This window comes from Parasteatoda tepidariorum, chromosome 4, assembly GCF_982258835.1.
Source record: "Parasteatoda tepidariorum strain Cologne lab strain chromosome 4, Ptep-v5.0, whole genome shotgun sequence".
In the NCBI taxonomy this organism is placed as follows: Eukaryota; Metazoa; Arthropoda; class Arachnida; order Araneae; family Theridiidae; genus Parasteatoda; species Parasteatoda tepidariorum.
The window spans coordinates 59,865,542-59,889,329 of NC_141758.1; the positions used below are offsets into that span (position 1 = coordinate 59,865,542).

Sequence of the window (23,788 nt, forward strand, 5' to 3'; positions counted from 1 at the left end):
TAGCATATGTCTTGTAAAATCCGACCTCCTATGAGTACTAAACTCACAAATAGGGCATTGATGAAGTACTTTTGGCTGAGGTCTATATTTTGGAGGAGTATTGGTACAAAAGGATTTATCTGTAAAAGAAAATTATCATTAAAATATTTTTATTAGTTAAAGCAGTGGTCTTTATAACAGTTTTCATAACATAAAATAATGTAACATAAAGTATAAAAATATTTATTTATTTTAACTAAATTCGATAGCTTTGCATACATAATTTCATTTTGTAATACATATGAACTTTGCAGAATAGAGAAGTGGTTTTCATTTTTCTACAAAAACAGTGCACAGAAGAAAAATAATCTAATTAATTTTTGAACTGTGAATTTAGTTAAAACATAAATATGATAAGATATATAAATTTAAATAGTAACACTACTTGTGACTTTTCACTCAACATATACAACAATCTTAAATGGATGGTACATTAAATATACTATATATCAACCACAAAAATTTAGATTAATAAAAAGGTCATGAATCAGACATTAAAAAAAATGTTAGATTTTTTGCTGTTTCTAGATACAAATAATAAAATTAATTATGATTATTTCTTGAAAGCTAGCCATTAGATGAACAAAAGTAAATTTATGATTGGTTTATTTTTAAAAAAATGTTGTCACCAACTATGGCAAAAAAATTTTTATAACTCAAATTATATTGTGAGAAGAATTTTAAAACTAGAAGTCCAATTGGTTTATAAAAGAATATTTTTCTGAACTAATTAAAAATGTTCGGATAAAAGATATTGGATTGAAAAGCAATAATTTATTTGCCTTCAGCTATAGTAAATATCATGAAGACTCTTCAGAAATCTAAATATAGTTTAAGTTTTTAGACTCTACAAATCTAATTGATTTATAAATTGCGATTTTTTTTTATTAAAAATAAAATCATAAAATTATTGAACATATGTGCAAAAATTTTTTTGGACAAAACATAATCGAAAAACAAAACACCAAAAATTTTAATACAAATATTCTAAATTCATTCTTTGTATACACATCCACATAAATAATTATGTAAACACATCTTGGAATCTTACAACTCTTAACAATAACACACAAATGAGCCTTGATGCATTATTTTAATTGTTTAGAAGCGTGAATTATGAATAAATGTGACTTCAAATGTGACTTTTGATTGAAACGTTTACCACACACAGAACACTCAAATGGACGTTTCCCTGAATGAGTCAAAAAATGCCTTTTTAAATCAGCTTTTCTGATTGTCGAAAAACTGCACACTGAGCATTGATGAATTCTTAGCCCAGACTTAAAGTTTAAGAATGTCTTATTGATTGGTGAGAGACCTAGAAAAAAAATTCAATTGTATAATATTTAATTAAAAGTTCTTTACGTAAACAAAGACAGTCAAAAAATTAAAACAAAATTTAGATTTATATGCATTTTCAAACAATATACAATTTTAATCAGAATTTTAATATTCAGAGATTCAATACACTGGAATTATCTTTACTTCCGGATGAATAGTAAAAATATTTTTTTAAAAACAAATAAATTTTATCCGTATTAAAAACAAAAGTGTATTTGATAATTAATGTTATTGAAAGTTATTATCATTAATAATAGATGTGTAAACTATTTTCAATTAATTTTATATATATATATATATTCAAAATTTTATAATTTTGATTTGTAATTGTTATAATAAATATAATGGCTTGGCTTAAAGGTGTACAGCTTAAATCTTTTGTCATTTTGATGTTTACATATATATTTTTGTTTTTTGTAGAGAATTTTCTTTAACTGAACCAAGTTCTTACATAAAGTTTTAAAAAAAATATGAAAATTTATATGGTAAACAATTTATATGCAGTAAAAAAATGATAAAATTGATTTTTCTTCAAAGAAAACTCAAGACCAGCTATAATTTAATTTCATTTCAGAATATTTCCTAATTAAAAAATGCTCATATATACTTCGTCACGTAACTTTTAATCCATATTGATATTGTTCAGAATATACTAAGGTGTATTTAAATGAACACCGATTAATATGTAGTCTAAATTCATTTTCCTGGCATCCTCTTGTGAAAAAAGTTGCATAACTCTACATGAAGATTTCTAACTAATTTTCAATTGTTTTCAAATTGATAATTACTATGATCATGCATTATAACATAATAAACATGAAAAGCTACATATAATAAAAAACTATAGATAATAAAAAACATAATAAACATAAATAAAGGAACATAAAACACCACATTTGTAAAAAATAATAGCATAAAATAAATAAAACAAAATAAGTTAAGACAAAAACTTTCCACAAATACTAAATAGAAGGTGCATAAAAAATAAACTATACATAAAAAAGGAAATTTTAACCTATACTTTTAAAAAAATGTATTTATAAATAAAATTGTTGAGTCTCAGAAAAATATCATCATTGACTCAAATGTAATACAAAAAAGAAATGATTAAACAAATTAAATTATACAAAGACAACATAATATCAGCAATGTTATACAGTATCATAGCAATGTCATAAAGTATTGTGTTAATTGTAATGAAAATCATGGAAAATTAAGGTCTCTCTGAATGATAATCGTTCCTGATATTAGTTTAAAAGGGACAAGAAATTGCAAATTATATACAAACAGAATGCATTTTTGGTTAGCCGAAACAATAAAAAATTGTAAACAATTTAGCTGCTGTGCTGCTGAACGATAAAATATGAATTAAAAATTTTATTCTATAGTTTTTTAACAATAAGAAAATATTTTATTCCCCCCCCCCCCAAAAAAACAACTCTTAAACGCTAATGAATTTTTTTTTCTTTCTAATTTCAGAAAAATGTTTACTTGAAAAATTATAATATTACATCACGTCCCTTAATGATTGAAGTCCTACGTGCAAATGATAAAGATGAACAATATTTCTTTTTTATGGTAACAGAATTAAATAATGCTACACATGATGCAAAATAATAGAACATAAGAAACAAAATTAAGATAAAAGGAAGGAAAGAATACAAGGGCAACTTCACACTGCAGATCCCAAACTAATGAATTGAAAAACTGACTGTTTTTGGTTGACATTGTAAAACTAATCTTATAATTTGAATCTTCAATTTGACTGAAATCTCAAAATACCACACTTAATTCATGTTAATTTGAGCTTCCTACAATCACCTCCCTGTATGTTTTTATGCATATACCTTACAAAAGATTTGATATCAAAAATAAAGCACGATGAAATACCTAAATTGAGAAAAAAATAGCTTTAGATTTTATCATGCCTTTAAAAACTGATACTACAAATCAATTGTAGCCATAATTTAAATTATGAGAATTAACTTAATTCTCCTCAGTTGAATTTGAATAAATTTCAAAAATATGAGTATTTCATGACAATGTTATTGAAACTTATGCTTTCTTTATAATGAATACAAGATAGTTAAGCTTTCATTTACTTACCAATTAGAATTAAAAAATAATTAATATTCAAAGCCTTATTCTATGAGCATTTCATAATACTAATTGCATGAAGAAGAAAAAATTTTGCTATGTTTCTTACTGGCTGCAAGATAGTTGAGCTTTCATTTATTTACAATCAAATAAAATCCAATCGTTTTAATAATTGGAAATCCAACTTTCTGTTCATTTATGTGACTGGTTATATGCAATGAAAATTATACCACTTCTTTGTGAATGCTGGATTATGAATGTGGTTTTTAAATGTTTAAATATTTATATCTTGAAACTAAATTTTAACACTAAAGTAACAGCAACAAAGCTAGTTTCTGGAAATTTTTTGGAACAGGAAAATGACTGAAATAATTTGATGAATTTCTAAGTGGGAAAACTGCTTTAGAATAGATGACAAATTTATTTGCTATGAAGAAAAGAATAAAAAGAAAAGTTTTCAACACGATTTTTACACCTGTACGTAATATGAATATCCCATATGTTCAAATAAAACAAACAGGTCCAAAAGGGTTAAAGTAAGAGAATTAATGTTTTATCTGGACCAAATTACAATTTTTAAAGTTAAACATTTAGAGAAGAAGAAAGAAATAATCACAAAACTCTTATTTCTATGCAGGAAATATAAATGAATACAAATTCTTTAATGTTATTTAAAGGATTTGAAATACTAACCATTAAGATAAGTCCCTTTCACGTAAAATTAAAAAAAAAAAAATAACAACTTACACTTACAAACAATATTTTAAAATGGATAATCTAACATAATAAAAATGGCATTTCTATAAAATAGATGAAATAACAAATATCTTATCTCGAATCTTCAGTTAAAGGACTATAATGTTAAATGAATCTATGTCTGAGAAACTGATTAACAGGCAAAAGAAAAAAATAACACAACTTGTAACTCTTAACATTTATTAGTAAAAACTAAAAAAAACTTATAGAATGGCAAATGTAAATTATATTGATAACATTCCTTAATTACTAAATTTTGTATCGAACAATGTTGAATAAAGATATTTCATACATAATAAAAGAATATCCCTTAAATTAGAGATATAAACTATAGAATAATAGTGAGTTACTCAAATGATAGCATTCATTGAACTGAAAAATTATGCAAAGATTGCATATAGTATTTCTATTGCATATTAACTACTGACCATTCACGTAGTTAGTACATAATACTGTAGTATATATATCTATATCTAGCTACAATAAAATATTAAAACTTTTGTTATACTTTGTAAAAAAAGAGGATGGATTTAAAGGGCAGTTAATGCAAGTAATTTTTATGATCACAAATGAACTGAACTCACAATTAATGCAACATTGCACAACCTTGTATAAATATCTATTCAACATACAATATTTAAATTTTTTGCTAAAATATAATCATTGAATATAATCATAAAGGAAGTAACATGAATGTTATTTAAAATCAAAACAGAAATTAGCAAATTTTGTAACACTTCAATCATTCGTTGCATTTGAATGCAGCAATCCTATGTGAGTAGTTAAAGAAAAATTGTGCTTGAAACGTTTCTCACAAAAAGGGCAACCGTAAAGGCGCACTTCACTATGCACTCGCATATGTCTTTTCATATCACTTTTCCTCGCAGTAACATATTCACAAAGCGCACAAGAGTGGAATGTTACCTCTCTTTGGTGTACTCCATCAGAAACAATTCCTTGTTTCATTTGTATTTGTCCTAAAATAAAGAAAGCTATACTTTTATGGTCTCAGATGATTTTTTAAAATAACAATAAGAGAGTATTAAAAAAACAGAGAGAGATAACAAATGATGCATTATTCATATTTTTTGTAGATATATTGTTCATATAGATATATTGTTCATATTATTTTAACCCAAAAAATAATTTTTTTTTGTTACAGTCTAAGATTTAATTCTATACTTTTGACTCATGCAAGACAGGCATCAGAATATAAGCTTATCAGATAATAAGCATCAGATAATAAACTAAAACGACATTTTTTTTAACAGCTAAAACTTCTAAATAAAATGTTGATAACTTTAGTGCAATTGTTAACAATTTAAAAAAATATATATAATAAAAACCAAAAATTAAAATAGAATGTATTAAAATCATATAAGTATTACGAAACTATACAAAAATGTGTTTTCATATTACTTAACTTTATTGGCTTCAAAACTATATGGATGGAAATTTAAGTCCACATCTTTCAAGACCTCAAAAAGGCATCCATTCTCCAGACTTACCAGACATCAGATAATATTGAAGCAAATGAAGTCTTTTAATCAAATAATATCTTATTACTTTAGTTTCTTGGAGTTAGTTATTTAATGTGATTACAAAGTTAAAAATTATAGCTTACAAGATAGTTACATTTCTAAGAGCTCAGATGGTTTTATAAAAATAATAAATTTTAAAAAACATACAAAAAACAACAAACGCTATATTGCAGTCATTATTTGTAATGCAAATCTTGTTCTTATCGTTACAGTCTAAAATTTAATTCTTAACTTTTGGTTAGTACAGCAGATGCATCATAATATAAGGTTGTATCTAAAATAAATGAGTGAAATACTTTGTGAATAGCAAAGACTTCTATATTAAGTTAGGATAATTTTGGTGGTACAGTTTAAAATTTCATTAAAAAAATTATTTCTAAGAAATATTATAATAAAAGTGTGAAATTGCAGAACTCTATCAAAGTTATTAAAGAATTTAAAAATGTATAACAATGTGTTTACTAGATTTAAAGCTATTAGCTTTCAAGAAAAAATAAAAATTTCTGGTTAATATAGTTTACTACTTTTAGTTAATATAGTTTATTACTTCCTGTTAATACAGTACTGTAAATTCAAAAGTGTATTCAGTTAATTATTTAAATACAAGCATAAGCCAATCAAACAAAATTAAACTTTAAGGTATCCTACTGAGAGAAAATCGGCAATTTGGAAGCAAAATTTAAATTCATTTTATTTTTTAATATCTATATTTCCACTTTAGATCATATGCTGTCCAACACATAGTTGTTGTTTTTTTCGTATGCTGGCAAACTAAACTGAAAACGGAAGTCATAAATTTATTATTTTTTTTTTTTTAAAATTACGCCCACCATCGTCTTCTCAGACATAAAGCGTCTTGCAGTCCAATACAACACTGAAGTAGCTCCAGAAGGTGAGAGGGCAGAAAAGTCATCACAGGAACGAATGTCAAGAAGAGAGGGGCAATCAAAAAGATGCTCCCCAGTCATAGGCGAAGTGTTACGGAAGTAAACTTCAGAAAATGAAGCCAATAATGTTTTTTATTATACTCTGAGTATTTTAATCCTTTTTTATTTAACTAAATTATATTTTTGACACAAATATAATTCATTTTCAGAAATTAATTTTTAAAAAATTAAATTTTTTGTCATCAGATTTTTTTTTGTATTTTAAATGCTTTTTTTTTAAAAAAAATGTTGACTTTGAGAAAATTTCTTTATGTTAACACACATGCCAAAAAGGATTTATAACAGAATTTTTTGAAACCTTGTGATGTAGATAAAAGCTAAGGTGAATTTATTATTTTTATCAAGCTTTAAGAAAGATTATTTAGAATTTTTCTTTAAAATATCAATATTGAACATCATGTTCAATTCAATTTCATAGTATATTAAAATTTTTTAAAGATTTTAGCTCAGAACAAGGTAACCACATTATTGATTAAGAAAAAAATATTTTGATATTTATGCACTACAATTTGTTATAGAGTTGTTAGTGAGAAAGGAAAAATTTATAGATCTTTTTATTCTATCTTTTTTTATAATTTTAAACCTCAGCTTACCAAAAGTGAAATTTTAATTGAATTTTCATAACAGAATTTTGTTGAATCCAGACTAATACTTTAATTATAGAACATGCTGAGATGGCTTTAAATTTCAGAACAAAATATTTTAACTAAATCTTCTAATTAAGTAATCTATATTTGTCTTTAATATTTTGGTCAAAATAATTCTGTGTTATTAGAAAGATAAAGCAGAAAAAGAAGAAGAAAAAAAGCTTCACCTTTCACATAAAATTATAGCACACATACTTTTCTTTTATAAGATTAGTCAAGAAATCTCAAAATGATTTTTATGTAAATTTTTAAAAACTTAAAATGGTAATTTTTACAAGAAAATAAAGCTTTCCATTTTTATAACTTAATGAATATGAAAAAAACTAAATCAAAGTGATATTGTAATTTATTCAGAAAATGTACAGTTTATATAAAAGCAATTGCATCACTTAATACAGATTAGGAAATACAGATAAGAAAAATATGATAAATGTGTCCAAAATAACTACTGGAAGTAAATATTAATAAAAGTTTTTAAAAAAACTAACATTTAAATCATGTCCTTTTCTAACTACTATTATATTAACATATTTAAAATACTTACTAGTTTATCAGGATGAAAACATAATGAAACAAAATTACAATATAAGTCGACAGATACCATTTCATTTTCAAAAATCATCACACAGTAAAATTATAGTTAAATATAAAAGATATTAAACATTTCTATTTCATATACTTTCAAAGGTCTCTTAAAAATTACAAAATAAATGATGAGCTAAGTGAATGAAGGGTATAAATGACATAGAAAAAAATTGAGATTTACTATGGAAAATTCATACTTTGAACTTATTTAACAATACAGCATTCATTAATTTGCTAAAACTTACAATTTTGAAATAACATTGAGTGTTTTAGAAGTGGAAGAACAATACAAGTGCATTTGGCAACACACAGTCAATGAGTAACTGTAGACTTGCTTTTAGCAGCAAATTAAATTGCCAAGAATGCAAATGACATATTACAACATTTCGCTTACAAGATTTCGCCAATGGTAGTTTGTGAGTAAGAAATAAAGGCAATGTATAGTTTCTATTTTCTACAGTCAAGGTATAAGCTTCAAAGTTCGATTACCAGGCATAAGAACAATACTTAATACTTATCAACCCTACTTTTGAAAATATAATTAAAAAACTGTTCTGCACAAAAAGAAAATATTTAAATTATTTACATAATTATTTGAATTTTTTTTCCCAACTACGTGTGTACATTTACAGTCCAACAAATTGATAAGCTTCAGATAAAAATAATAATTAAAATAAAGCAACAAAATGATGTTGAAATATTACTATGATAATATTACATAATTAACTACCGAATTAGTTACTTTCCCTCAAGAAATCTTCATAGTAATTTTTAATACATATTTGTACAAGTATTCTGATCAAGAAAAGTCTGAAATTCTGAAAAAAAAGTCAGAAGAATCTCATGCTTGCAAATCGTAAAAAAGTAATTTGATTATTCACCCCCTCAGTAATTCAAATGCGAAAATTTTTACAGAAGACTTATAAAACCTGGAGAAGATGGACAGTGAAAAACACACAACTGGACTATAGATTATTTCAATGTTTTACAAATAACAGTAATACAAGCACTCTTTGTTTGATAGAATAAAATCTATTGCACCTTATTATAAAATGAAAGAATTTACAATATTATTGTTTAGGTATCAACTGAGTTTTATTTGTTGGTGAATACTAAGAATTTAATTTAATCAATGTGTCACTTTTTTCCTAACTCAATGATTCAACTTTTTTTTCTTTAATTGATCGAAAAATTTATTATAATTTATTTTGAAAATCATAGAATCTGCCTAACACACGAATAAAGTTATCTTAGAATTTGAGAGATGGAAATATGAATAGAAATGAGATAGCTGGTGTTGTGGTTTCCATGACTAAATAAATAAGAATTCTTTTACAAATTTATTTTTTTTAAAAATATTCTTATAATTAATGAACTTACATTGCTAAAAACATAATACTTCAAAAAACACAGGAAATAAAATTTTTAATAAAACTTATTCTTTACAATTCAATGAAGATAATTTTTAGCAATAAGGAAATTTTTGTAAACAAATATTATTAAATAATATTTTATAATACTAATATTGCAGTACTGTGTTTGTTGCAGTTACACATTAAATTAATAAATCATTAAAAAAAGAAATATTTTTAAAAATATATACAAAGGGCTGAAAATAGTAGGGTGATAAGCTACATTTTTTTCCGACAGGTATTAAATTCTTTCAAAATATTGTTCCTAGATAGGTATTTAACAAGTACTAGAAATTCTCACTAGATAGCAGCACAATGCGTAGAAATACCTTTCTGCCTTCACAATATCATGGTATACATCAAATACTCTCCTAAACAATTAAGAAATGAGATTTATTTCAATATTGGCACAAGCACTTCATAGATATATGTGATGTTGCTACATCACACGTGCGTTGTTTTTCTACTTCTCAATAGTTTTTTGCAGTTTTCGTTCTTTTAACCGCAATAGCCTTTCACTACATTTAACTTGATCAACTAATTTTTCTTATCGATTTCCCCCACCCTAACTTTAACCGTATACCGCTTTGCTCTTTTCCGTGTGCCTTCTTGGCGGCAGTTGAGGAAGCCGCAACGTGAGAGAAACAACGGTCTTTTTTTGATATTTTCAAGTTCTCCTCCCAATAAGATTTTCAAATGCTTCACCCCTTATAAGGTGTAAGATGTAAATCAATATTTAAATTTTAAAGTCTCTCAAATAAACTAAATTCTTAAAGGAAAAGCATATTTAATTTAATTTAATCTTTGGCAAAATTAAGATGAGCAGCACGTGTGCAGTGTCGCCAATGGTTGACGAGTTTCCATGATAACAATTACCAACTCTACAATCCAGGTGTTTACGAATCGTCTATGCGAGAATAATTCCTTGTAAAGGAGATAAAAAGGAAGCCTCGTTCGAATGGAAATTTGAAACTGTGTGCTCTAATAGAATGATTAGAAATGGTGAAAGGAGAGCCAGCTCCATCAAAGTGAACCAGCAGTATGTCTGATGAATAAAATAAAAGTTTCCTAGCACTTCCTAATGAACTGTGTGGTGTGCCCTCTTTAACTTCATCTCAAATGCACTAATCGACCAGTTACGAAACCTGGAGATCCTTCTGGAACGAAGGATCAGGTAATTAATTTGAACAATGTTTTGTTACTGATACGATCACTCCTATTATATTTTTATTTTTTCAACTAAATTTATTTAAATAGTAACTATACAACAATATATAGATATTCTATGAAGTCCTGGTGATGGAAAAGTGAGGTTTATATAATTCCATATTTGATGATTAACCAACTAACACCAAATACTTAACAAAAAATGTTTTTGGGTATGACTATGTTAATATGTTTATTTTGCAAATGTTTTTGTGTTCACAGATATAGGTCAAACCATTTACATTTGAAATTTCATAATACCAGTTTTAAAAATTGATTGGGAGACACTGAAAAGTTAATAACTAATAAAATTAAATTTGTATAAAATTAATAAACCTTTTTTTTAACAGTTTTTTAGAAATGCCAATAATTGAATCTATTCATTTTACTACAAAACAAAGTAAAGTAATAATTATCGAATCCTATTTCAGATTTCATTTATCTACCTAATATATATGCCAAATAACATAAAGAGAAAGGTGAAATAATTATATCGTATTAATTTCAGGCGACTGAAAAGGAAAAAAATGAAGTCATCACAAGAAGCAAAGTTGTTATGAACAATAATAGTTAATAATAATTAGTCTATGTATCTATCTTCTGGGTAATTATCTCTGGAAAACCACAAAAATTCTATAAAAAAAATGTGACAAAACATGACATAGCAGCTTTCATTTCAAAATGAAAAATTATTAGATAAAACATTTTGTGACAAAAAATAATATATGGGGAAGGAAGTTTTCATGTGTCAGTCAGAAATATACATAAAAATTGCGCAGAGTTAGATAGTTTATAAAACAGTTGAATACAAAGAAACTTTAACAATTAAAAAATAAACCTATTGAGTATATTTTTCTTTATGAAAGGATTTCTAACTGATTTTTAAAACAATATAACAATCGCAGTATAAACTAGATGGGAAATTTTTTAAATGCATTTTAAAAAAACAAACGCATATTGTTAATGTTTGCTAACAGAAAAACAAAATTAACACTCTCAATTTAATTAACATTCCAGTCAAGAAGAAATTTCAAATACTTCTTTTTCGTGTTAACTGCTTTTTGAATTTAATGCATTAATTAGTTTACAATAAAGCTTTTTGATTCTTAACTTTAGTAATTTTAAACTTGAAAGCATTTTAAACTGCTTTTTGAGCTTTAATCTTAAGTTCTTGGTAAACATTTTTTTTGCTTATTTCTTCAAAAAAGAAAGTTAATTTAATGCACCTGCCCAAATAAAATAGAGCATTGTATAAGTGCTTTTTAAGTTTTAAAACTTAAAGAAACACTTTTTCTTTGTTTCTTTAGATAAAAAATTTAATTTTAAAAACAAATAGAGCATTAAGCTAAAATTAATTTCAATCTGATTCATAATTATAGAAACCTATAATATTTAACACAATATGTTTCAGAATACTCCAAAATTACTCTATATTTTTAGCATGTGAGCTTTTTTTTTTCAATTAAAACGGCAGAGAAAATAATCATTACCAAATATAGTTATAGGCACTACAAAATAAATCATTAGAATAATTTGCTTCTGTACAATCAAGTAAATGCTTACAACTTATGCTACGTACTACATACAAAGTAATAAATATGTATAATCACAAGATACTTTGTCACACTAAAATGAAACCGTAGCCACTCTCCTAATAAAATAACTATAATGATTAAAAATCATTAATGAAAGTAAACACAAAATGTTTACAATTTCAAATAACATCACATGAATAGCAAAACCCTGTAAATATTCACTTGTAATGTTCACAAACTTTAAAATGAAAGAGAGAAGAACAGTATTAATTGGTAAACAACAATAAACTAGTAACTAACCTTATACTTATCTTAAAATAAATACTGAAATTGTAATCAATCATATTACCATTTATACACAGTACACATATTTGCATAGTTAGTGTGGAGGCACGATAAGTTCTGAAGACACGATTACAACCTTTACTTTTAAGTATTTATATGATGATCATCCCATGAATTATCATATGAGTATTAAGACTGCTTTTTTCATTATATTATACAATATTAAAACATATTGATATTGGTAAACAAAAATAAATTATCAACTAACTGTGTACCTGTCTGAAATACTGAAATTGTAATCAATCATTTACCATTGATGTACTCTACACATCACTGCATAGTAGTGTGGAGGCACTAAAAGTTCTCAAGACACAAAGAATATATACTTATTCTTTAAGTACTTATGGGATATCCTCCATGAATCATCATCATATGGGTTTTCAGATTGCCTTTTTCTGTATAGCCTTTGCCACAAACATTACAAACATATGGACGCTCACCAGTATGAAGATACATATGCCGCTTAAAAGCATGTTTATAAGTGGTGGAAAATCCACACGTTGAACACTGATGCGTAGTGGTCCGGCGAGGTTTTAGAAATGATATTGAAGAAATTTTAGAGTTTACAATTTTGTATCCTAGAATGAAAAAGAAATTTTTTTTAAAAAATATAAATACTTTTTTTAAAACTTCATTAAAATTATGAACAAATCAAAAGTTAAGGACTTTCTTCAAAGACTCTGTGGTCACGCAAAATATTTTTTAGAAAATAATATGCTTATTTTTATAACATTTGCGAGCTTGTCACTGACAGGTTAGTTTTTGTCCATATTCATCATCACTATCTATAATAATTATGAAAATAGCGCAAAATGGCAATATGAAGAAAAGCTTTAGTTTAGTGAAATGAAAATAGTAAGTGATCTAATTTTTGCACAACTTTAATGCTGCATGGATTGGACAAAAAAAAAAACATGCATATATTGAGTTTATTGACTTTCTCCTAGGTGGAAACGTCTAACCAAACTGGTAATTTTTTAGAAAGTTAAATAGTTTTTTTTTTCCAAATATTCAAGCAAATTGTTTCTTTTAAAGTATAGATAATTCTTACTTGATAAAAACTTCAGCTGCTTCAAAAATATGCAAATTGCAAAAAACAGTCAGCATGTTTCAAGGGCTCGAAAATAGGTTCCCATTTTCAAGACTTACCAGATGTGACATAATCATGTCTGGCAATTCTTGAGAATAAGTCCCTGTCTTTGAATGTTTGAAACATGCCTACTGCAAACTTCCTACTCTTTTTGTCAAAATTTATTCGAGTGGTAGCTAAGTATATGTTTAAATGCATTATTTTTTATTCATTTAAACTTATTTTCCACACCACTACATATAAATGATTTAAAAGTTCATGTGCAACGCCACTTTGGTCTACTTCTTTCGTGGTGAGGCTTTAAATATGTTAGCAAAATTACCAAAATTTCTGAAAGCTTTGGTTTTTAATTATCTACCACTCTATAAAATATTTTGCTACAAGTGTAGTGGTAAGCAGGCCTGATACTATTATTTGCTTAGCATATTTTTGAAGTTTTCAATTAAGTAATATATTACAGCTTCAGTTTCTTGGGATCATTTATTTAATAGATAATTTTTATCAACAAGATAATATATATAAATTATAATTTCAAGCTTTTCTTCAAGTTTATGCCACTCAAACTGCTGTTTTTTTAATTTTCTGTAACCAGAGAGCTTTGAAGAACACCTTCAAGTTTATTTAGGAGCAATAAAATCTAAAAATTATAATATTTATAAAATAATAATTAATAGTAAATTAGATCCTTGATCCAAAATGTTCCTTTTTACAACGGCTTACAATTTTAATAAAATAACTAATTTAGGAAGAAAAAAAATAATTGTGATTACTAGATATATGCATGGCATTTTTATGCAGTATAACTTTTATATTTCATTTTAAAAGCTGATATAAGTAGTAATCAGTAAAAATTTAAATTAACATGCTTAAAAATATATCTTTACCAAAAATAAAAATTGAGAGAAAAAAATTTAAAATTCTTGAGTAGCAATAGATTAATGGCTTATCAGAGCTATCAATAGCTTATCAAAAAAGAAAGAAATAAACAAGACTTGAAATTGGACATATTCAAGTGAATAATGTACTCTCTAAATCTGCTGCCTATTTATCAACAATTTAATAGCATAAATGTTCTAATATAGCAATTACAACGAAGTCAAAATAAATTGAAAAGCGAATTAGAAATGATGGATTAGGAAATTAATGGCGGCCTAAATCTTCACATTTTATTTTGTGACTAATTTTAAGAATTTTATAATGATTGCTTGACTGACATAAAAGAATTTTAATTAAGTCTATTTAAAAAAATATGGGGAAAAAAAGGAGTTTTGGATGAAAGATTTAATATATCGTGCACTTTATATTCATAGATAATAAAAAGTCCTGTAAAAATCTAATTTTTCAAAAATACAAATAAAATGGATTATACAAGTATAGTAACTATTCAACAGTGCCAAAATTTTCCAAATTCTTTACCCCTTGTGTAGAAATGAAGCAAAACTTAGAAATATTATGATGTATCAACAGCAGGATTGTTTTAGAATATATAATTTAAAAATCATGCTTTTGACCAATGGTGTTTTATGAATAATATGTCATAAATTTAATATAAAATAAAATTAAAATTTCAGCAAACATGATCAAAAATTGCAATGAAGAAATCAATATTTTCTAAGAAAATAACATTAATATTTAAGTTGGAAAATATTGATAACATTTCCGAAAACTTCAATAAAAAAATATTGACATTTGTAAAAAAACATAGGATTTAAATAATCACAGCTAATTTTAATCCCTTGCCCTAAAGGGTTAGTGATAGGAACTATTTGGCATCATTAAATAGCAAAATATATACAACTAGCGCAAATATTTTTTTAAATGAAAGTTTCTTAAAATATTTTACTGTTCAGAAACTAAGATTTGCACTGTATAAACATAATAAAGAAATTATAAATAAATATTCTAATCTATTTAAATAATAAATTTAATTTTATAGAAAAAGATGTTTATGAACAATAAAAACATATACAACAAATTTTACAATGAAAACTAACCCTAGAAAATTAAAAGTAAATCCATAAACTCCAACAAAATGAATTAAAAACTTGCTTATTTTCATATTTTTTTATTTATGTCCATTAGCTTAATTTAATCAAAATACCTTTTTTTATTAAATAATAAAAAGGTTAAGAGATAAAATTTAATGTGTACGATCTTTAATACATAAAAGCTTTACAGTAACACCTGACTTTCCAAATTTATTTGACAAACGTTTAGTTATTTTGGGTAGAAGTTATAGATAATAAAACCTATTTTAACATTTACATATATGTTCAAGGGAACACATAAAAATAAATTAAATATAAATTAGTTATTAGTTTTTTTTCCACATAATTAATCATTTATTTAAATGAACTTTTTAACAAAGTTATTTAACAAGATAATTATAAATAATTGGCTATCTTATAAAATGATGAGTCAAACAAGGTGTAAAATAGACTTTCAATTCAATATTAAAGTTTTGCACAAACAAAATGTGTTTCATTTTTTCCTTCAAATAGTATACCAAACTAAAGTAGTAACTAGTAAATATTTTAAGCTTTTGAATCATTTATATAAATTTTCTGGGCACACATTAGTGATTAATTTAAACATGAATTCAATATTTTTTCTTCTTTATTTAATTTCATAGAAATGCAACAGATAAAAAATTATCAGTATTGAAAAAAAAAAATTTATCTCATAGAATGATAGAATTTTAAAAATTCAACAAGGTGTTCAAATAAATTTACAACCTCTGAAAGAGTTTATCAGCAATTAACAGATATATGCATGACACATTGTTAAACTTAGTAAAAAAGGCTTAAAATTCTGTATTCATATTTTCTACAAGGTTTATCTTAAAACTAATTTAACGAAATTTACAAAGTGTTGTTTTTGAATAATTAATAATATTATATAATATAAAATAATATACTAAATTTTATTTAAAAAAATTTAATTCCATTAAATAATTCTATAAATGCAGATTTTCAAAAACCTTTTTAAACTTTAGATTTTTAAAATAAATCAGACACATCATAAAAGTGAGAGAAAACAACTTATTTTACAACATTAATTCCAATTGAGTCCAACTTGAAGGATTAATTAAATGCCTTTTTTATAAATATGGATGCAGGCTTAAAGTGAAAGTAAATTTTAAATTCCCTGAGGATGAATATGAATGTATAATTTTGCTTTAAAACTTTAAAATACAACAACTTTAAGAATAAAATACAGGATTTACCACAAAGAAAAGTCAATGATAATTAATCATAATTTATAAAAAGTTTTTAACTGCATTGATATTAATACAATAACTCAGAAAATTATAAACAGAAAAATACAAGAAACTTTATTGTTTTTAATACATGATTTTAAGCAACAAATGTAGAAGAAGCACTATTAAATATATAGTACTGAAGTTTTATAATTATATTAATAAAAAAAATATTTATATAGTAGAATTCATTAATAGGAACCATAGCCTAATAAGATTTTCCAAAATTTTGATACTTTTTGATTTTTCATTCTATTTTTGTGTCAGAAGCAAAACTTTGTCTTAAAACAGAGTTTTATCATGATGCATTTAGTGTTTTTGTTTCCAATGCTAATTATTTTTAAGATGGAAGCAAATTGTGTTACTGTCTGATCATTTTTCAATATTCAACCAAACCACCCCTCTTATTTATGTGATAAATAATTACTAGAGTACTTGTGGAAAGTATGGGAACTAATTTAATTGTCGATTAAAATACCTATTTAAAATTCCTATTTTGCCTTCTCATTGTATTATTCACCAAATGGTTGGTTATTTTTTTGTATTTATTATATGAATCTTTTTATTTATAATTTTTGAAAAGTTCTATTGGTTAGCATAATCTGTAATTCGGATTACCAAAATTCAATAGTATAAACTTTTCCAGGCAAGTGATTTGAGCATCAGATTTAAAGTAAATAAAATTGAATTAAAAATTCTTGTTCTTTTTTAAATTATCTGTAATAGTACAGAACAATAGTCAGATAGATAATAATATATATAAGATATGTAATTAAATCTATAAAAGTAAATAATAACCAAACAATGAAGATATTTTCAATGTTACAATTGAAACAATTTAAAACTGTAACTGAAAAATAATCATAAAAAGCTAATACATTATAATTTTTACACAAGTGCCTCAATAATACAAAAATAATTTTAAAAATTCATACTTATTCAATAGTACTATAAGAAAAATGAATTTGATTATTTATAGTTTATAAAAATGGGAAATAGAATTTTTTGCAATCCAAACAAATATGAAAATATGAAGATAAAAATTATAAAACATGAAAATTGTTAAATGGTTAGGTAATTATAACTGAATGTTCAGTAATAAACAATACAAAAGGTTTTAATAATATTCATACAGTCATTGGAATAAATATACAAACTATAAAAAAATAGAAAAAAGCATTTTAGAATGAAAATAATGAAATCCAAAATAGTGTTTAATAAAAAAATCCCGAATAGTACCTTAACGAAAAATTTATAAAATAATGATAAATAAAGAAAAGAAGTCAGAAAATAGGTTTAAAAAATTAAATGAAGTTTAAATGTCAATTTGAAACATCATTATAGACAAATAAAAAATAAATAGATATTCTTCAGATTAAAAATAGGAATGTAGATGAAAGTGGGCCCAAATAATTTATACCATTTATAATATACTAAAAACATGTATCATTACAATTGCTAGCCTTAGGCTTGAAAAAAAGAGCTAAGTTACCCAAAAAACATGAAGGCTGTTCTTTAGAGTTTACCAACTATCTGGATATTTTGTTAAATGAATAGCTTTCGGTTTAGCCATACCAGATAATCACTGCTCTACTGTACTTTTTTATTGTTCATTTTTGTTTCATTTCAAAAAGTACAGTGTTGATTACCCTTTTAAAAGCTGCATTTATTTTTATTTTAATTCGCTAGCTTATTGCTATTTATAATAATCAGCAGTCATTATTTAAAAATATCACATTACACAAATAAAAGATATGGACCCTCTCCAAAGCAAAGTAAGTAAGTATACTATTAGTGTGTGCACAGCAGTATAAGAAGGTATATTACACATGGTGGAGTATTTAGAAATTTTCCCCACTAATCAGGTTAATGGTATATTTTTTATTTGGGGATCACCTAGATATTTCTTACTCAACACAAAAGCATTTTTATAGCTTAATTAAATATAAACTTAAATTAAAAGGAAAAGCAATTAACATTACTGTACACTCAAGTTTAAATAACTTTAAATTTTTAAAAAACAAAGACAAGAAACTGTATAAAGATATCAATGACATGTGCTAACATTTTCAATAACATATTCAGCAAAATAAAATCTGATTTGAAACAAGTTATTTTTTAGAATGAACAAGCATGTGAATTTTCAAATTCCACTTTTGTATAAAACCTTTTCCACACAATGCACAAACATGTGGACGTTCACCTGTATGAACTAACATGTGCCTATTGTAATTAGTTTTAACTGTGGTGCAATATTCACAAATTCGACAGACAAAATATGGAGTAGTTGGAGCATGAAATATTGCAGAAGTATTAAAAGTTAGAGATTCACCTGGAAGTAAAAAATTAGAAATTATAATAGAATTCTGTTGTATCCCTTCAGTTCCCATCACCCTTTATTCAAAGGAAATATTTTTAAATTCAAAGAAAAACTGCTAAAACTAATAAATAATTAAAATTATACAATTACAATCAATTAGTAACTAGTAAATATATTTAATAATACTACACCTTTTTTTAATATTTTTTAAGATGAGCCTAAATACATGAAGAGAAGTATGAAACTATGATGAAGGAAAAAACTAATTAAACAAGAAAAATTTTCTCAATTGATTGTGGAATTCAGTATAAGGCTTTCCAATAAAAGTACGTGACCAATAGGGCATAAAAATTTTTTAAGCCTACCAGGAAAAAAAATATAGAAAAATGTACATAGAAAAAATTTTTAATTTTTGAAATTCATTTCAGTAAATGGAAGAAAAAAAATAAATGATCACATTAAAAATTCAATGTACAAAAATACCAACTAGAGCATTTAAAGAAAATTGTAATATCATGCATTTTATTATGGCTTGTTAACCAAAATCTGACCAAAACAGGTTTAATTAACGTGTAGTTCAAATATTTGCTTAAAAATTAAAAACTATTCAAAAATTCTGCTACAAAAATTAAAAACTACTCAAAAATTACGCTACAAAAATTAAATACTATGGAAAATAAGCACTACAGAAATTAATATTAAAATTTCAAAATGCAGAAATACCACTGTGAGAGTTAAAAGATATAAATCTTTACTCTTTTTCTCCTTTTGCATAATTTTTTTAAAAACCTGAACAATAAATATGAGTCAAAGTATGTTTAATACAAATGTAGTAGAAAGACTTATTGAAAATTCAAACATATAGGTTTTTTAATAAACAGAAACATACAAACAACTTTTTTTCTCCTTTGGAAAACGTCAAAAACTTGTTAAAATTTACTTACATTGATGACAAATTCTTAATTTTATTATATGTAAAGAAGACACATATATCTCTACATATAATAAAGTTAATGACATACAAATTTAATAAACATAATAAATAAGACGTGAATAAGAGATAAGGAAGTAAAATATAAAGAGTTCTTGAAACTGCTAACTTTTTTCATTTAAAAAATATCATACATACTCTTCGTAAATATATATACAGAGTGGAAAAAAACCTTGGAAAATATCTTGAGAAATATACATTGGACCTAAAAAGTGAAAATAGTCACATTCAATATTTTTTAAAAGCTATCCAATGATACCAAACTTAATCATACACCTCCACTCCCTGGGGACAGGATGCGACAACACTGAAATCCTCAATTTTTTATTGCAGATTGCGCTTCTCCAGAAAAAAGTAACCCAATTTGAGCACAGGTTTATGCATTTTGCTTCACAGGTTGGGCTGCAACTGAGAGAAATTAAATGGGGTACAAGCTGTTTAAAATGGACAAGTTTACTTCAATTTTTTTTAAATCCAGAAACACTTTTAGTTTTACTCTTTATTTTTAATCTGACAGCTCTCAAGTTACCACTATTTCATTTCTCAGTTACAGCGCCATCTGTGAAGCAAATGGATGAACTTAAAACTCAAATAGGGTTACCTTTTTTCTGGAGAATCTGAATCTGTAATAAAAAAATAAGGGTTGTTTTTTCTTATTTAAGATTTAAAAGTTACCCTCCTTCCCAGCTCCGGGAGGTGAGATTGAAAATCAAGTTTAGTATCATCAGATAGCTTTCAAAAAACATTGAATGTGTCTAATTTCACTTTTTGATGTGATGTACAGTTTTCAAGATATTTGACTGTTTCCAAACTTTTTTTAAACCCTGTATAAATTCCTCTACTTTGCTTTTAATTCGTTGGACAAAGTGAAAAAATTCTTATTAAACTAAGGAGTATTTACATTAAAAAACTAAACTAGCTTTTCACAGTGTTGTGAGAGATAAATAACAGGTGGGGGACTGTGTGCAACTTAAAATTAGCAAGTTTGAAGACACAGCTATATCATTAGGCAAGTACATTCTGGAAGGAATAAAAAGCACTGAAATGCTCAACCTCAAGAGGTTTTAGGAAGAAACATAAAATTTAGTATTAACAAGCATAAAACAATAGGATTTTAATATTAATGAAAGTACATACTTACTTTTAGAATATTTAGTCTTATAACCTAGAAGTTAAAAGTATTAAAGAATAAATGTAGTTTAAAAGAAAAATAACTGTTCAAATAAGTAATACATATTTTATTAAATGAAATTTTAATAACGTGAGAAACAAATATATTATAAAAAATTATTATTGAAACTTCTTTACAATAAATAAAATACACAAAAAAATGAACACAGAATCCAAAGTGTTATGACTAATAAACACTTTGCATATATGAATGTGTTTCTTTTTTATGGAATGAGTATACTAAAACAATACTAGTTGAAAATTAAAAATGTTTAAATTTTTTAATTTATATTTTATTGACATAAAATAGAGCTATAAATTTGATTTACCTAAAACAATTTAATACAAAACATATATTTATAATAATTTTCATTTTATCTTTAAAATATTAAATAACAAATGAAAACATTTAAAAACTGTTTAACTTATCAAAACCATTTAAAACAATCAGAGATTACAACAAAATTTAAATATTATCTATCACCAGGCACCTTAAAAATGACCAAGGGTTTGAAAAATAATTTAAACAAAAATGGAAGGAGACAAAAAAAATCATATTTTGCTGCATTCCGCTTAGGAAACTATATTATTTCAAATTAATGATTATGTCATTATTTTCAAAAATAAGTACAAAGTTCATCAACACATGGTACTGTTGAGTTGAGAAATCTACACAACAGTATTTTCAAAATAACACTTTCATACCTGCCAACTTTGGAGAAATAAATAGACGGAGATTTTACTAACGCCATTTATTGGCCTATAAGTAAAGTTTTGATACATTATGCATAATCATGTAAGTCAAAATTAGAAATAATATAAGCACTCACACTTAGCAAAGAAAAAATATTTATATAAATCTTAATCTAAAGAAGATTTTTTTAAACCATAAAATATAATTACTTAAACTATAAATACTCAACATACTGCAGTACTGGCAAAGAGCCAAGTATTGAGGAATAAAAAAGTATTTTTGCCATCAGCGGATATTTATCGCCAAAAGTCTTTTTTTTTTTTTTTTTTTTTTTTTTTAATTTCTTTAAGAAATACGGAGAAATTTGAGAATATATGAGTAAACAGGAGATAGTCCTAAAATACAGTAGTCCTCTTTAAAAAAACAGAAGACTTGGCAGGTATGTTATTTATAGCAACAATGTGGGGCGCAAATTTATAAATGAATTAGAACTGAGGGCAAAATTATCACATGTCCTTGCAAATATTTCAGTTTAAATAGTCCAACTGATATATTCCGTTGTCAACAATTAGTACAGTCAGCAACACTATTTGTTGACAAACTGAAGTTGATTTTGGAGTTTGGAAGATAAAAAATGATCTAATTTCTAAAACAGAAACAGCAAATTGTAATTTATCTCATACCGGTACATTTCCTAAATAATTATTTTAATCATTTATTTTTATAACATACAGTATATGCTTTACACATTGTACATGAGTTGTTTAAATATGTTTTATATTTAATTTTGCTGGCATGTTCCACATTCAGATTGAAATAACATTAACAAAAATGAGTTTTTTTCCCCATTATCCAAACAACATATTGCGACAATTAGATTGTGATATGTTTATTGTGTACTATAGAATGAGTTTTCAAGCTTGATTTCTGAGTAAAACTTTTACCGCACACTTCACAAGTAAATGGACGTTCTCCAGTATGAGTAAATATATGATCCCGTAAATGACTCTTCTTCATCGTTGAATAGTTACAAAAAGGACATAAATGAAATCGCCTTACTGCCGGTTTCCAAATTTGTGCAGAATGTGAGAAAGCACCTGCAAAGAGTTTTATATGCTTAAATTTAACAAAAACATTTTTCTTGCTCATCTGAATACAGATATTACTAAAATGTAATTCAGCAATAATTTAACTAATGACTCAGAGATAAAAGAATGAATTAAAATCATCAACTTCTCAGTTCCCAAAAGCAACAGCTAAAAAATAATGAGTTACTGAAGTAATGCAAGATGTAAAAAACAAATGATCCCTGCTGTAAAGCTTGAAGAACTAGCGGAAACAAACAACTTCAATGCCTAACAATGCAGTGTTGGAAAGTAAAGGGCATGCCGTGGGAAGTAAAACTACATAGATATTGCCTCGCGAACAAAGGAAAAATCCAGGATGGGCGTGTTTCTTCGCCTCTTGAATCTTTTGATTCCAGTGGTACTTTTGTGAAGTAAAAAATTTTGCTTCGTAAATCCATAGTGTTACGATTAAACTTTTGACAGTTATTGTTACGATTAAAGTTTCGACAGTTATTTTCGACCAATATAAAGATTGTATTGCAATTAGTATTTGTTCATGTAAACACTTTTTGAAAAACTTTTAATAATAAGGATTGTTTATATTTTGTCTTTATTGTATTCTTCATTTTCACCAAGCAGGCATACTCTCACAGTTCCCCTTTCACTATCTTACCCAACATCATATGGCATAAATTGTTTGTTTTGCCATGGTCTATCATACTTTACTGTAACCATTAATTTGTTAC

The 23,788-nt window shown here is 25.4% G+C and overlaps 1 long non-coding RNA gene across 2 annotated transcripts in view; it reads right to left on the reverse strand.

Annotated features, from left to right (window-relative positions):
• Positions 1 to 213: 213 nt before the first annotated feature.
• The window catches only part of LOC139425908 (uncharacterized), a 32,789-nt gene continuing 9,214 nt past the window's right edge, over positions 214 to 23,788 (reverse strand). For both annotated transcript variants that reach the window (XR_011637007.2, XR_011637008.2), the window contains exon 3: positions 214 to 23,072. This is a non-coding gene — a long non-coding RNA (uncharacterized LOC139425908). The remainder of the gene's footprint in view (positions 23,073 to 23,788) is intronic.